General features: G+C 50.8%; 1 long non-coding RNA gene across 1 annotated transcript; it reads right to left on the bottom strand.

Annotated features, from left to right (window-relative positions):
- Positions 1-6,151: 6,151 nt before the first annotated feature.
- LOC116455917 lies at positions 6,152-12,441 on the bottom strand. Its single transcript, XR_004244496.1, has 3 exons — positions 12,012-12,441; positions 11,305-11,402; positions 6,152-7,774 (listed from the first exon to the last, which is right to left on the bottom strand). It is a non-coding gene; the product is annotated as an uncharacterized LOC116455917 (long non-coding RNA).
- Between the last annotated feature and the right edge of the window lie 207 nt (positions 12,442-12,648).

Genomic DNA, 12,648 nt, shown 5'->3' with positions numbered 1-12,648 from the left:
TAAGGCTTTTTTTTCCTTCTCGTTTATTCTGCTTGGATTATTTCGATTTTTTTTTTCCCCTTGGATCATTTGGTTTTTAAAAATATTCAAGATCAATGTTTTGATCTCTGCATTGCTCCCGAATAATTTCAAATATAAATCACTTTAAAGGTCATTCATAAACCCGGGAGCTCAGGGCAGCACTGCACACCCAGGCTTCCCTTTGGTTTTTTTTTTTTAATCTCTATCCATTTATTCCCATCAGAAAAATAAATAATAAATCCTTTATTCCCCCCCCCCCCCCCGCCCCGTTTTCCCTTTCACCCCGTTCATCCCTCTTTTCCTGCAGGAGCTTTTTCCAGGCTGTGCTAACAATGCAAACAGGTGGGAGGAAATTGAATCAGGATTAAAGAATTCTCCTGTCCTGGTGCCTTGTTCTGTCTCTGCGAGCGGAGAAGCAGCAGATCTATAATTAGAGATGGAAACATTCCTTTTTGATAGAAATATTCCAATTTTTTTTTTTTTAACCGAAACGCACACAAATCCCCACTTTTTAATAGAAAATGAATTAGGAATTCCATAGCTGCCAACAAATCGTCTTCACACCAAACAACACCCCCCGAAATGCAAAGAAACCAGGATTTGTACCCTGGAAATGCAAGCCCAGGTACAAAGCAACATCCAGGGCCATCATTAATAGCACTGACAGCAAGGAGGGAGCAGATTGCTCCAGCAGGGCCCGTGGGTGGAGGAAGAAAATCTCAAATAGATGCTCTGAATCTGCATTTTCCAGGCAGAATCAAGCTCTGGGTACGGGTGGGAGAGGGGAATTTGGGCTCCTGCTTGGGTGTTAAATGTATTTATTGTGCCTCACTCAGCAGGGAGGGATGGGAATGGTTTCCTTTCTCAGAAAGAATTTGGGAATTTGCTGGTTTTGGGGGGATATTTGCAGGGAGAAGGTGTTTTTAAGGCACGGGGGAATCACATGGAGGTGCTTTTTCCCCCTCCCACAAGGCAGGGATGGGAAGAGGAGAGGGTGGATTCCCGGGGTGGGATAATTACCAGCACAATCCTGAAAAAAATGGGTTTCAAGGAGCAGGAAACCCTTGCACGTTTCCCTTCAGCTGCCACGAGAGGATCCTGAAATCACCTTCACCTCCCGCCACAATTTTCCCGTTACAAAAAGATGAGGAAAACTCCAATTCCGAACATTTCCCGTTGGTTCTTCTTCTCTTTCCCCTTTTTTCACGCCGCAAATCCCGATTGTTTAGCAAGTAGGTCAGGCCAGGCAGCAATTTTCCCTCACTCTCAGGAAAAAGCCAAATTTTCCTGCTCCCCTCCTCGATTTGAACTCCAGCTATAAAATTTGACAGGTGGGTTTTGCTACTTTTTAAATAAAATCTGACAAAACCCTCGGCGCGTGCCGGCAGCGCTCGTGCAAACCCTTTCCCCCCCCTCCGCCCCTGCCAAAAATGACATCACTGATAAAGAAGGAGGAAAAAAACCTCTTCAATTTGCTTTTTTAAGGGCTGAACGGAGCAGGCTCGCCGCTCTTTTTGAGGATAATTGTGGGGTTTCGTGCTCGGTGACGAGCTGCAGGCAGCTTCCTCCCCGCCAGGGTTTTGTTCCCCGATTCCTCTTGGCTGCTGGAGGATTTTTAATTCCTCCAGCTGAGGAAAGGGACTTCCAGAATAACCAGAGAGCCCCAAGGTGAGGATTTCTGAGCTCCTTCACCTTTCCCAGCTGGTGGAGGTGGGGATAACTCGATGGAACATCCAGGAAAAAATGAGGATCTGTGATGGCTCCTGCAAGGAGGCGGCCTGGAGGGGTCTGACAGCAAAAGAGGCACGAGTTTGGATGTGATCCATGAAAAAGAGCGGATTCCAGGAGTTTCAGCATCGGGAATGTGGGATTGCTGGGTGGGCAGCAGTGGGAGGGGGACCCTCATGACCTGGAGGGGTTGGAGCTTGTCCAGGGAATGGAGCTGGGAAGGGTCTGGAGCACCAGGAGTGGCTGAGGGAGCTGGGAATGTTTATCCTGGAGAAAAGAGGGATCAGGAGGGACCTTCTGGATCTCCACAAGTGCCTGACAAGGGGGGACAGCTGGGGAGGGTCAGGCTCTGCTCCCGGGGAATGGGGACAGCAGGAAAATCCTGGCCTTGGGATGTGCCAGGGGTTGGACATCAGGAGGAATTTCCTCATGGAAAGGCTTCTCCAGCCCTGGACAGCAGCCCTGCCCCATCCCTGGAAGTGCTCAAGAACCTGTGCATGGGGCACCTGGGGACATCATTTAGTGCTGGCTTGACCATTGGACTTGTTGATCCTAAAACTTCTTTTCCAGCCAGAACAATTCCAGGATTCCACGATTCTAACCCAGGAGCTTGGAGCAACGATCAGCTTCATCAACATTTTTACGTGTCATGGCATTCCCATGGTATTCCCACCGTGCAGGCCGGGTCCTTTTCCCTCTTTGGCCAGGACAGCAACTCTGGGGAGGATTTTCATCCCTACCCAATCCAGATTTTCCTTGTTTTTTTCCCAAGGAATAACAGGCTGGGCCCAAGGAAACTGAAAAGATCGTAAAGCAGAGCGGCCCTGGCTGCAATCACTCCTGAGCTGTTCCGGAGCTTCCCGTGGCTCCAGTGGGTAATTATCCCACAGACAGCTTCCCACATGTCTGGGGCTGGATGCTGCATCTTAAAACGTGGGAGAAAGGAAAAAGCAGCGATTCCAGCCGGAGGAGCTGGGTTTGGGATGCTCACGGATTCTCAGGAAGCCGCTGGGTTTTTTTGGGGGGGGGCTGGGCTCTGTTTGCCTGCAGAGCTGGAAGGTTGGGAAGAGCTGGAGGTGGGGAAAAAAAAGAGGAATGTTGAGGAGGAAGAAGGAGCAGGCTGGAAAATGCAGAGGGAGGATCCTCGAATCCCAAATCCTGGGATTTGGTAAGTGCAGGATGTGAAGGATGAAGGGTGAGCGACAAACACGGGGCATGCCGGGACCACCTCTGCACCCACCCCATCCCTGTCCTGCGTCTTCCACTGCCACATTCCCTCCATCCCAAGGTTTAGTGCCATCATCCGAAGGCAGCGAGCAAGAGCTGGGGCTCTGGATTCTGCCTCTGGAATCTTCCAAATCACCTTGGAGAGGTCCCCAAGCTGCTCCTGCCTCAGCATGGTTGGGCGAGGCCAACACCTCCCACACGGGGCACCGAAATCCCAGAGGGATTCAGGGCACTCCAAGCATTTTAAAATCCTTGGAAGCGAGGCCTGGTGGAAGGGCAGAGGCTGTTAACTCATCCCAGCCACCGGCACGGCCCAAAAATGGGGTGGGAGACACAAGAAAAGGGCAACTCCCGGCGTTAAATCCACTCCTGCCCCCGCAGAGCCAACTCCAATCCTGGGGGGAATGGGGGCGGGGAATGGGGAATGGGGAATGGGGAATGGGAATGGGGAATGGGGGCAGGGAATGGGGAATGGGGAATGGGGAATGGGGAATGGGGGCAGGGAATGGGGAATGGGGAATGGGGAATGGGGAATGGGGAATGGGAATGGGGAATGGGGAAATGGGAATGGGGAATGGGAATGGGGAATGGGGGCAGGGATTGGGGAATGGGGAATGGGGAATGGGGAATGGGGAATGGGGATTGGGGAATGGGGAATGGGAATGGGGAAAGGGGAATGGGGAATGGGGAATGGGAATGGGGAATGGGGGCAGGGAATGGGGAATGGGGAATGGGGAATGGGGAATGGGGAATGGGGAATGGGGAAAGGGGAATGGGGATTGGGAATGGGGGCAGGGAATGGGGAATGGGGAATGGGGAATGGGGAATGAGGAAAGGGGAATGGGGAATGGGATTGGGGGCAGGGATTGGGGAATGGGGAATGGGGATTGGGGGCAGGGATTGGGGAATGGGGAATGGGAATGGGGAATGGGGAATGGGGAACGGGGAATGGGGAATGGGGATTGGGGAATGGGGATTGAGGGCAGGGACTGGGGAATGGGGAATGGGGAATGGGGAATGGGAATGGGGAATGGGAATGGGGAATGGGGAATGGGGAACGGGGAATGGGGAATGGGGATTGGGGAAAGGGGAATGGGGAATGGAGAATGGGGAATGGGAATGGGGGCAGGGATTGGGGAATGGGGAATGGGGATTGGGGGCAGGGATTGGGGAATGGGGAATGGGGAATGGGGAATGGGGAATGGGATTGGGGGCAGGGAATGGGGAATGGGGAATGGGAATGGGGAATGGGAATGGGGATTGGGGAATGGGGAATGGGGAATGGGGAATGGGGAATGGGGAATGGGGAATGGGGATTGGGGGCAGGGATTGGGGAATGGGGAATGGGGATTGGGGGCAGGGATTGGGGAATGGAGATTGGGGAATGGGGAAAGGGGAATGGGGAATGGGGAATGGGGATTGGGGATTGGGGAATGGGGAATGGGGGCAGGGAATGGGGAATGGGGAATGAGAAAAGGGGAAAGGGGAATGGGGAATGGGGATTGGGGAATGGGGAATGGGAATGGGATTGGGGGCAGGGAATGGGGAATGGGGAATGGGGAAAGGGGAATGGGAAAAGGGGAAAGGGGAATGGGGATTGGGGAATGGGGAACGGGAATGGGATTGGGGGCAGGGAATGGGGAATGGGGAATGGGGATTGGGGGCAGGGAATGGGGAATGGGGAATGGGGAATGGGAATGGGGAATGGGGAATGGGGAATGGGGAATGGGGAATGGGATTGGGGGCAGGGAATGGGGAATGGGGAATGGGGGCAGCTGGAAATTCTGATTATTAGGGAAGATCCTGCCGTGGTTTCCTGCAGCCCAGCAGGATGCCGGCAGGTTTGGAGCTGCGGTGAGGATGGGATCAGCCAGGCCTCAATCCCTCAGTGCCTCCAAGGATTCAATTCCTCAATTCCTCCTCTTTTTTTTTTTTTTTTTCCCCAGTGTTTTCTTATTTTCTGTGAAATTTTCCTTTTTCCCCCCTTTTCTTTTCATTCCTCCTGCTGGTCCTCACCTCTGTCACCGCACAGGCCCCACAGGAAAACAACGATAAAATGGGACTTGGGGGCAAATCCTGCTCAGCTTCCCACCGGCTCCACTCACTCCAGGCCAGGATGTTGGGAATACAAATCCCTGCCCCTTCCTAATCCTCTGCATCCAGCCCTAAAAATGCCAGCTGAGGGGATTTTATCCAGAGAATTCCTTAAACAGGAGGATGGGAACGAAATTCCTGCTGTATCCCCACACAGGCCTGTGCTGGATGAGTCAACAATTCCCGCTGATCATTTCCTTCCCTCATTTTGTGCTTTTTTTTTTTTAAGGCTAAATGAAAGGCTGCAGCTCCTTAAGAACACTTCGGAGGGAAGAAATATTTGGCCAACGAGGAAAAATTTGATTTAGAGAGATTAAGGAGAAAAAGATGTAGTGCCTAAGGTGGCAGATGAAGGGGCACGGAACTTGGAGCCTTTCTTCTGCTGATTTATTATTATCATCATTATAATTATCATTATCATTATTGTTATTACTGTTATTATTTTAGTATTCGTTTAGTATTATTTTTTATTATTATATTATCATTATTACTATTATTATTTCAATTTCTTTTCCACTTCCATTCCCATTCCCATTCCCATTCCCCTTTGCCTATAGCACAGGAGATGCTGCTTTTTAGGCCCAGTGGTGCAATTTTTTCCATTTTTTCCTTCCTTTTCTTCTGGCCCCCACCACCTTCGGTGTTTTCTTTGAATGCCCCCAAAAAACCACAAGACCCCATCATTTTTCTGCTTGGTGCTCAACAGTTTTCCATTCCAATCCACTCCTGGGGAATGTCTGAGGATGTGGAAAATGAATATCCTAAAATAAAGGTGAAAAAGGCACTTTAAAGAAGTCATAAACAAGGGAAAATTTGGGAGGGTGAACCCAAAACCTCCTGTCCCCCAAAACAGAGCCCCTTCCCAATCCAGGGATCATCCTGAAAAGGCTTCCAGGGGTTTTGTCCCTTCCTCATCCTGCAGCACTGAAGGTTCCTCGCTTTTCATGGAATTCTAGAATGGTTTGGGTGGGAAGGGACCTCAAATCCCATCCAGCGTCACCCCTGCCATGGGCAGGGACAACTCCCACTGTCCCAGGGTGCTCCAAACCCCGTCCAGCCTGTCCTGGGACACTTCCAGGAGTCCAGGGGCAGCCACAGCTTCTCTGGGGAATTCCATCCCAGGGCTCCTCCACCCTCACAGGGAGGAATGCTGTGGATAAACACAGCTCAGCCCATCCTTGCTCCATGTGGGTTTTAGTGTTTGGGCTCTTTGGAAAACTCGCTTTGCAGTCTAAACCCGGAATATTTGGGAATGGGGTGATCTTTAAGGTCCTTTCCAACCCAAAGCCTTCCATGATGCCATCTCCTGTTCCTGCCCAGAGCAGCTGTGGCTGCCCCTGGATCCCTGGCAGTGTCCAAGGCTGGGTTGGACAGGGCTTGGAGCACCCCGGGCTGGTGGAAGGTGTCCCTGCCCATGGATGAGCTTTGAGGTCTCTTCCAGCCCAAACCATTCCATGATTTGATGATTTAACCTCTCTCACCCCTCCTGGCAGTGGCAGCTGCACCACAACGGGAATATTCAGCAGAATCCCGGGCTGCTCCCAGGGTTGGTGCTGGCAAAGCCGGATGAGATGAACGAGGCCTCAGCCCAACCCTCAGGAGTTTGGGACAACTCAATTTTGTGCCTTTTCCAACTCAATCTCGTGCCTTTTCCAACTCAATTTTGTGCCTTTTCCAACTCGATCTCGTGCCTTTTCCAACTCAATTTTGTACCTTTCCCAACTCAATCTTGTGCCTTTTCCAACTCAATCTCGTGCCTTTCCCCTCGCTGCTCTGCACCCCCTCACCTCAGCCCGGCTCACAAGCCCTGACTGGATTACAACCAGAACAAAACCAAAGGCCAGCAGTGACTCACTCAACCCAGCACCAGGTGATGGTGTCACCCCGAACCCGTTACCATTAATTATCCCAATCACTGCAGCGTTTATGTAGGTCCAGCTCTGTGTGTTAAACACGGGCTGAAGCCTCAGGAAATCCTTCAAATCCCCTCAGGCTCCAAGGAGCTCTCCCAGGATACTCCAGGAGGCCCCTGTTTATTTTAATTTTTTCCCCCACAATGGAATCTGGTGGTTTCTAGAAACATTGGGGTAAATGAGCACTTTGGAATTCCCTGGTTTGTTTTTGGGGTGGAACACGGAGGTGCAGTGCATCCAGCAGGATTTGTGGAGGTGGAATGCGATTCCAAGGAGAGGTTCAGTCCAGTCCTGGATCGCAGGAGGAGAAGGAAACAAGAACAGCATCACTTCAGGCTCTGCCCTGCGCTGCTCAGCTCCAAGGCTCATTATTTTTGTACATTTACCTAATTTAACTTTTCAGCAAAAATATTGCAGTCACGGTGACGTCATCATGTTATTGTTAATTTAAGGAACTGGTCTCAGACGATGCCATTTCCTCCCATTTGAGGGTGATTTTCGCTTTGTTTCTATTTCAGTTTCTCTGAGGAGAGTGCTTTTGCTAAAGTTAAAAGGGGGGAAAAAAAAGGCGAAGGAAAAAAGAAATCAACCCAAGAACGAAACCAAAACAAACAACCGTCTTTGGGGAAAAAAATTAAAATACTGGGCAAAAAATTCCTCCGAAGCAGCTGCAGGCCTCTGCTGCCATCGTATGGGAGCTGCCTTTGGAGCAGCAAGGAAACCTCTCCCGGGAGGTTCAGCCGCTGTCCCAGGAGAACTCTGCAGTTATTCTGAGTCCGCCACTTCCGAAGCTGAATTTATAAAAAGAAATATTAAAAGTTATTTTAAAGCTGGGCTGGCGGCGAACAGGAACGTGCTGCTCTGGCAGAGGCAGCTCGGCGCCGTTTCCCTGAGGCCGCAGCCCATGGAACGTCACCATTCCACGGGATAACGCAGCCGTGAGGCCGTGCAGAGATCAGGGACTGCTCCCTGAAACAGCTCAGCGGGGAGAATTCCGGAATCCTGGAATGGTTTGGGTTGGAAGGGGCCTTAAAGCTCATCTTGTTCCAACCCCCTGCCATGGGCATGGATACCTCCCACTGTCCCAGGTTGCTCCAAGCCCTGTCCAACCTGGTTTTGGACACTTCCAGAGATGGGGCAGCCACAGCTTCTCCGGGAAGGATGAGGGTTGGAGATGAGAGTTGGAGACGAGGGTTGTAAATGGGTTTGGTGGCTCTGGCCTCAGGCAGAACCACTGTGCAGGGTGTGGGGTTTTAGGTCCAGCACAGGCCAGGGGTCCAGGGCAGGCAGCTACAGAGAGCTCTGCAGGTGCCCTGTGCACCCATCTCAGAGCGATGCTCCTGTGGGGTCACACCTGTGATATCCCAAAACCCACTGGTACCCCACACCTGTAATATCCCAAAACCCACCGGTACCCCACACCTGTGATATCCCAAAACCCACCGGTACCCCACACCTGTGACACCCCAGAACCCACTGGTACCCCACACCTGTGATATCCCAAAACCCACCGGTATCCCATACCTGTGATACCCCAAAACCCACCGGTATCCCACACCTGTGATACCCCAGAACCCACCGGTATCCCACATCTGTGATATCCCAAAACTCACTGGTATCCCACACCTGTGACACCCCAGAACCCACTGGTACCCCACACCTGTGATACCCCAAAACCCACCGGTATCCCACACCTGTGATACCCCAGAACCCACCGGTATCCCACACCTGTGATACCCCAAAACCCACTGGTATCCCACACCTGTGATACCCCAGAACCCACCGGTATCCCACATCTGTGATATCCCAAAACCCACCGGTATCCCACACCTGTGATACCCCAAAACCCACCGGTACCCCACACCTGTGATACCCCAAAACCCACTGGTATCCCACACCTGTGATATCCCAAAACCCACCGGTATCCCACACCTGTGATATCCCAAAACTCACTGGTATCCCACACCTGTGATACCCCAAAACCCACCGGTACCCCACACCTGTGATACCCCAAAACCCACTGGCATCCCACACCTGTAATATCCCAAAACCCACCGGTACCCCACACCTGTGATACCCCAAAACCCACTGGCATCCCACACCTGTAATATCCCAAAACCCACTGGCATCCCACACCTGTGATACCCCAAAACCCACTGGTACCCCACACCTGTGATACCCCAAAACCCACTGGTATCCCACACCTGTAATATCCCAAAACCCACCGGTACCCCACACCTGTGATACCCCAAAACCCACCGGTACCCCACACCTGTGATACCCCAAAACCCACTGGTATCCCACACCTGTGATACCCCAAAACCCACTGGTACCCCACACCTGTGATACCCCAAAACCCACTGGTACCCCACACCTGTGGCACCCCATCCCTGCCCTACCCCACACCCATGGTACCCCACACCTGTGCCATCCCACACACCTGAGCCTCCCCAGCCCAGGACGGGCTCACACCTGCCCTACCCCACCACACCACACCCCTCGCACCCACCCACCCGCGGGGCCTGGCCAGCCCTGGCCTGAGGACACCACATCGTCCCTGGGACCCTCGATGTCCCCTCGCCCAGCCGGACCCTCCCGCCATGAAAGATCAGCTCGCTCATTGATTATTCATGAGGGAGGCGTGACGCCACGGGGCGCGGGACGGGCTTGCCATTATGGAGGGAGGCGTGAGCCTAATTTAAATATTCATGAGATGGGCGGGGACAGCGCGGGCGGGAAAAGCCGCGCGCGCCGCTCGCGCCCCACCCCCCCCCCCCGCCCCCCCCGCCCGCCCCGCGCGCCGAAAGGGGCCGCGGGCGAAAAGGCGGGAAAAGTCGTTATTGCCCAAAATTCGCATAAATTCACCTAAAAAAGGGCCGAGTTGCCAATAGCACTAAGGAAACACCGCTGGGGGAACGCGCTGTTGTTGTCTGTAATCATTTCCCCCCTCCAGCGCGTCTGTGGCCACATTGACGACTACCAAATCGAAACTTACTGGGTTGGTTTTTAGTATTTGCCAACATTCGTGCTCCCGGCTGAGGCTCCCAAACACAGCTGTGCTGCCTGTACGCACCCGCCTCTGCTTCTACAACCAGAACCCCTTTTGACCCCAATAGGTAACAACATTTGACTGAAATAAGGCTTTAAAGAGTTGAATTTAAATAATAATCATTTAAAAATGGGGGTTTGGGGTTTCTTTCCCCCTCAGGGACACGAGGTTTGGTGACCCCACTCCCCCATCCCCTGCTGCTCCCTCAGAGCTCCCTGAGGGCGTCCGGCCGGGGGTGTTTGTGGAGATGGGGTTTCCCTGAGGGAAAAAGCAGCTGATACACTGTTTTATGTGAGTACCATCAACTGTGAGACACCCTCTATTAATTTTATGTAGGTTTTGGGGTGCAGGGCCCCCATTTCAGCCCTTTAGCCACGAATTTTGATAGGTTGGAGGGAGAGGAGCCATGGCGGAAGCCACAGCCTGGCCCATCCTTTGGCCTAAAGGTCATACCTCGTCTGAATCTGACCCGAAAACACAGGTAAAAGGCCAAAAATAACCCATTTCATCAAATATTGAAGCCTGAGGAGCAAATCCAGGCTGGAATGAGGGGAAAAGAAGCTCTTTTTAGTGTTTCTCCTCTCTGTTGGGAGCCAGCCCCCTCACACCACAACCCAGCCACCACCAGCAACAAGGCCAGGAACCCTCAGCTCTGCTCTGTACTCACATTATTCTCCAATTTAGGTGGTTTTGGGACCGATTTGCACCATCAATCTTACACAGAGCCTTTATAATAAATAAAAACACTTTTTTTAAACAAAAGATTTCAGTGTAGGTTAGGGGTAACAAGTATTAAGGTAACTCCATGGGTGCACTCAGTGCTCTAAGGTTTGTCATCCCCCACTTAGGCTTGTACTTGAAAATTATTATTTTATGTTATCCTATTTTCTTCCACTCCATTTTATTTTATTTTTATATGACAAAGGACAAGAGCAAATCGGGGAAAAACAAATGAAAACCCCCATGGAGTTAATATTCAAAGCCACTGGGTTTATGCTCGTGGTGATGAGGAAGGGAAAGGGAAACATCCCAAACCAATCTCCAAAGTAAACACCCTTTTTGCAATAAATGTTTGCCAAATGCTAACACAGGGCTCCGAGAAATATCAGGACTAAAGTGCATCCATTAGCAGGAGTTTAGCGACTGCTTAAGGGCAACATGGGTGGAAGTTGATGCTTTTGGCCTTGTAAACAAATTAGTTTATAGCAACAAATAAGATGACCCTTCTTAGCTAAGGTTTTGAGTTTAGCTTGTTAAATATTTAACATTTACCTTTCAATTTCCAGTGTGGATTAAGCAGTTCTCCAAACACTGGTGTCCCAGCAGCAGATGGAGATGCACAGCCCATTGCCCCGCTCTGGCTCAACTCCCTAAGAAATAAAAAAACCACGTTAAGTCAAAGAGGAAGCAAACGGGAGCTTTCAGGAAAGGCTTTAAAACTGGCTGTTTGCACTCATTTTTATTTACATTAATTTCATCTAGCTCTGCTCTGCATTAGAACAGCGACAATCCATTTAACTTCAACCAGGTTGGACAGAAAGAGACAAATATTAGACAAATACTTCCCAAATCCTCGCTGGTGGCCAAGTATTTTTCCTTCCACAACTGGAGACCCAAGGTAAGATTTTTTAAAAAACCACTGAAAGATCCCACAAATCCCCACAGCTCCAGACAGAAAGGAGAGAGTGGGAAGAGAAGAAAGTGTCATAGGATTGCAACTTTATTTCTAAAGCCTGGATCAGAAATCTGCACCAGATTCAGCCAAGTTTGGTGGTGGTGGTTATAAACAGGGAATGGGCTGATTTTTATGTGGTCCACAAGGAATTTATAGGGAATGCACAATTCTCTGTGTAAAATTCCTTGCTTTTAGAAGATAAGCATTTTCAATAGAATTTTATCTATAGGTGACTTTTTCTTAAAGGTGTTATGTCAATTTTTCCTCCTCAAATCCTAAACCCACTAATTTTAGCAGCACTTACATTTGCTCACAAGCCCTGTGAAAGTTTTCAGCTGCTTTAGCAAGCCAGAAATATCCTATAGCTAAATTAAAAATGCTCCCAGCGAAGTAAAAAACTCCTTAAATGTACAATTCCAAGCCTCCCCAGAGCCGGCCAGCCCCGCGTGTAGCACTTTTCCCAAAATGCCCCGATTCCTCAGCACAAACAGAGCCCCCATTGTGGACGAGGCCATTTCTCCTCCGTGGAATATCAGAGAGTCTGGCTGGAGTGATTTTGTAATAAACAGGGAGGATGTTTGGAGCTTGTTGTCTGTAATTTTGTAAATTTGTAATCCCGGGAACAATGGGGTCTATTCTCCGGGAGAATTTCCCACTGCTGGTGGCTGGGATGTTGCACTGCAGCTTGGACCGGCTCCAGGGATGTTCCAGCCAGCGCTGCCAGCTCCTGGAATTATCCTGCGGCGCTCGTTCTCCTCCTTGGCAATCCCCCCGGAGCCTCAGCTGCTGGAATCAAGGAGCAGTGTGAAAAATCTCAGTTAGAACATAAATTTAAGACACAGTGAGTCCCCGGCTCCCAGTGTTGCCTGACATTGTGAAGTGTGGCTGTTCTAGGGACTCAAAACCCAGAAGGTAAACGAAATAATCCGATTTATTGATTC

This window comes from Corvus moneduloides, chromosome 26, assembly GCF_009650955.1.
Source record: "Corvus moneduloides isolate bCorMon1 chromosome 26, bCorMon1.pri, whole genome shotgun sequence".
NCBI classification, from domain to species: Eukaryota; Metazoa; Chordata; class Aves; order Passeriformes; family Corvidae; genus Corvus; species Corvus moneduloides.
The sequence above is the reverse complement of the archived record's forward strand: the minus strand, read 5'-3'. Positions and strand labels throughout refer to the sequence as shown.